Genomic DNA, 4,639 nt, shown 5'->3' with positions numbered 1-4,639 from the left:
GACCACGTGTGAAGGCCTAGCCATATTTCTTTTACGAAATATGGCAAATAAGCCGGAGAAAAATCAAAAACTTTTGGAAATAAACTCCAGAAGGAGCCACTTCCTATTACAAACACCCAATAGGGTCGAAGTGTATAGACTTATACACCTCTTCCACAAAAAATATTTTAAAACTGCAAAATTTTTGACATATAAAAGGCCAACTTACTTGCGAGCCGATGCGACTAGCATCCGTCCAGATCAGAGATAGATAGATAGATAGATAGATAGATAGATAGATAGATAGATAGATAGATAGATAGATAGATAGATTGACGACTTCAAACTATACACCAAAGAGGAAAAGGCCTCGAATTCTGTTGATCAAAAAGTAAGAATATTAACCAAGAACAGTGAAACAGTGATATACAGTTTGGGTTAGATAAGTGTAGTTTTAACTTTAAAAGTGACTACTAACCTGAGTTCGACATTATCATCAATGTCGCTAACAGAAACCTTTGTATTTCACCTTCCCACACATTGTGGGACCAGCTTATGGACAAACGTCTTGCGTACTATCTGGGCTTCAGTTTTTGACCCATAATCTATTTTTAAAACGACACAATTGGCGTTTTCTCCTTTCAAATGAAAGATATTTTATTTAAAATATGTCATGACAATCGCCATTTCGAGTTTGCATGAGATCAGAAATTCCTTTGTGTTTAATTTTTAGACAGCGAAATGTAATTTTTTTCATACTTCACGGGTCTCTGTAATTATTTGTGAAAGAAAAAGATCCCACTTCGGTGCACAAAATATTACCATGCCTTTCATCCTTTAGGAAAATGTTTCATATCAAGGATCTTCCCGTCGGACAAAACATTAGCAAAAGTCAGTTTACTAAATACTGTTCTCTAGCTTTTCTCTCGGACCAGTTATCGTCTCACACGGTAGCTAGCTCTAATTATTCCATTAGTAAGTATCATAGTCATGTGTTAAGAGGAATTCTTTAAGGTTTGAATAATTCACCTCTGGAGACATGGGTGTTTCACCTCCAGGGTGACACGCTCTCTCACTCCTTTTCTGCTTGGCAGTGACACCTTTATCTGACATGCTAAAAAGAATTGGATGTGGATACAACTGTTTCGGCAAAACAATCAACCATCTCTTGTATATAGATGATCTAAAACTGTACGCTACAAATGATTAACAGCTGGGAACATTACTACATGGATTTACCAAAGAAATAAACATGAAATTTAGTTTAGAAAAATGTGTTAAAGCAACTTTGAAAAGAAGAAAACTAGTTAAGAATAGCAACATCACACTAGATAAAGCAAATGAAATAAGAGAATTAGATCAAAGCCAGACATACAAATACTTAGGAATCAATGAACTAGATACGATGCAACACACAAATGAAAGAGAAGATAAGAAAAGAATACTATAGACGAATTAGATTAACACTGAAAACAGAGCTCAAAGCGAAAAACAACATAATAGGTATCAACACTCTAACCGTCCCAGTTATAAGTTACGGCTACAATATTCTTAACTGGACTCTAAATGAACTAATCAAAACACAGGAAAACAAGAAAATAATGACAGGTTTTAGGATGCATCACCCAAAAGGAAGCTGACAAGTACAAAAAAGAAGTCATAATACCTAACAACTATGAAGAAAAAGAAGAATCAACAAAAGCTGTAAAACAACTAAAATCCAAATTAAAACTGGAACAGCAACGTATCATGTTAAAACGATGCAAGAAAAGCCCCTACATGGCAAACAGTGGGTTAAGCTGAACAGAAAAGAAATAGCCAAAGCAAAATTCCAACAATAGCTGAGAAGCTCAGGACTCAAAGCAGAGACTGAAAGACTTTTAATTGCAGCACAAGATCAAAGCCTTCCCACCAGAAAACACGTAATGAAAAAACAAGATCTGAGTAGAATAGAAGCCTGGAAACTGAACAAGTTAGGAAACGCAAGATTTAAATCTTCCCTTGAGAAAATATACTTAGTCAAAGAGAAGGAATTTGGAACAGTAATAGAAGAGTTGAAATAGTATATCGTAGCAGTAGCAGGCAAACTCTGTAGATATCAGAAAAGAATATATCAGTATCAACAGAATAAACTATTTGAGACACACCAGAGGAGATTTTATAACTAAATAAATAGTGGAAAACGAAGTACTGAAAATGAGAAACCTAATGCAGAAGATACTAGAAAGTTCTGAAGTAATATTTGGGATGAGCCAGTCAGTCATAATGGAGATGCTGCATGGTTAAGTAAGGAAAGAAATAGTGAGGGAGAAGCAGCCAAATCTAAGACTAACTAATTGCATTAATGAGTGTTAGGAAAAATTCCGAATTGGAAGGGCCAGGACCCGATTTAGTTCAAGGGTACTGACTAAAGAAATTTAGTAATCTACATGGGAGGCTGAGGGAACAACTTCAGGATTGCCTTAATGGAGGAATAATACCAGATTGGATGACTAGAGCGAGTACAATACTCATGAAAGATAAGAGCAAGGGTAATACAGCTGGCAACTATAAACCAATCACTCGTTTACCATTAGTGTGGAAGCTGTTAACAGGAATGCTTTCAGAAAGCATTTACAAGTACCTTGATAACTAGAATTTACTACCAGAAGAACAGAAAGGTTACAGGAAGAAGGCTAGAGGAATGCATGATCTATTATATATAGACAAAGCAGTTCTAAGTGAAGTAAAAGCTAGAAAGAAAAATCTAACAATGGCATGGATAGATTATAGGAAAACCTATGAAATGATCCCACACTCATAGATAAGTGAATGTTTGGGTATATTCAGTATTGCAGACAACATAAGAGAATTAATTAGATTTAGCAGGAAGAAATGGAAAATAGATCTCTACTCAGGTGACATACTCTCTGGGAAAGTTAATATCAAAAGAGGAATTTTCCAAGGAGACTCGTTATCCCCTTTAATATTTGTCTTATGTTTGATCCCCTCCAGGTTAGTAATAAGGAAGACAAAGACAGGGTATCAGTTCAGAAATAGTAAGGGAAAAATTATCCATTTGCTCTACATGGATGATCTGAAGCGTTTTAGTAAGAATGAAAAAGAAATAGATTCCTTAATACAGACTGTAAGACTCTTCAGCAAAAATATAGGCATGGAATTTAGCATAGATAAGTATGCAATATTAGTCATGAGAAGGGGACAGGTAGTCAACAGCGAAGGCATCCAATTACCAGATGGCCAGACATTAAAATCATTGAAAGTAGGAGAGAGTTATAAGTATTCAGGAGTATTAGAATCTGACAGAGTACTAACTACAGAAATGAAAACGAAAATTATGGAGTACATCAGAAGGGAGAGAAAGCTAATGAAGTCAAAGCTAAATGGTCCGAATCTAGTGAAGGCTGTAAATACTTGGGCAGTATCATTACTTAGATACTCAACAGCTTTTATTAGATTGGACAAAAACTGAATTAGCAAAGCCAGGCAGAAGGAATTCAATATGAATGGAGGACTCCACCCAAGGGCAGGAGTAACGAGATTATACCTACCTAGAAAGGAAGGTAGCAGAGGGTTAATATCAGTAGAAGATTGCGTGGAGTTAGCTAGTGTAGATATAGACTCCTATGTAGGTAATAGTGAAGAAGTTTACTGAAAACTGCTAGAGTCACAGCAAGACACAGGAAAACCAAAAACCCAAACGAAGTTAAAAACCAGAAAAAAGAACAGAAATTATCTGACTGGCAGAAGAAGGCGTTACATGGTAGATTGCCAAAGATAGTTGTAGCAAATAGTAGTAGTGAGGCATGACTATGGTTGCAGAAATGAAAACTGAAAAAGGAGACAGAAAATTTGTTAGTAGCTGCATACGATCAAGCATTAAGGAATAATTGGATAAAAGCCAAGATAGACAAAAACCAAGTAGATTCCCAATGTAGGTTATGCAAATCAAAAGAGGAAAGTGTTACTCATATAGCAAATGAATGTAGCATGTTGGCATAGAAAGAATACAAGAAAATATGACAAACTAGGGAGAGTAATCGACTGGGAGTTATGTAGAAAGCTAGAATTTGAACATACTAAATAGTATGACCATAATAAGTAGTATGACCATGAACCTAGTAAAGTACTAGAAAGTAACATTCAGACTGACAGAGTAATAGATGCTAGAAGGCCTGATTTAGTAGCAGTAGATAAAGAGAGTGGAAAGTGCCAGATTGATTTTACAGTCTCAGATGATGAAAAAAATCAATATGAGAGGTATAGAAAAAATAGTAAAGTACCAGACCTAGCCATGGAATTACAGAAACTATGGAAAGTGCAGGTAAAATGTATTCCAGTAGTTATAGGAGCATTAAGAACTATCCCTAAAGATCTGAACAAATGGATAGAGGAAAGAGGGATAAAACCCAGTTTAGTACAGCTTCAAAAAACAGTGTTATTATGGACAGCTAAGAAACTTAGGAGAGTTCGAGGCATCTAAGATTACTTGTAGCATGTTGTTAGGATTTTTTCTTTTCCAACAGCCTAATCTGTTGTGTATACATTAATAATGATGATGATGATGATGATGATGATGATGATGATAATAATAATAATAATAATAATAATAATAATAATAATAATAATAATAATAATAATAATAATAATAAGGCAAATT

The sequence above is a fragment of the Octopus bimaculoides genome, chromosome 16 (assembly GCF_001194135.2).
Source record: "Octopus bimaculoides isolate UCB-OBI-ISO-001 chromosome 16, ASM119413v2, whole genome shotgun sequence".
NCBI lineage: Eukaryota > Metazoa > Mollusca > Cephalopoda > Octopoda > Octopodidae > Octopus > Octopus bimaculoides.
This window is presented reverse-complemented; position numbering follows the sequence as displayed.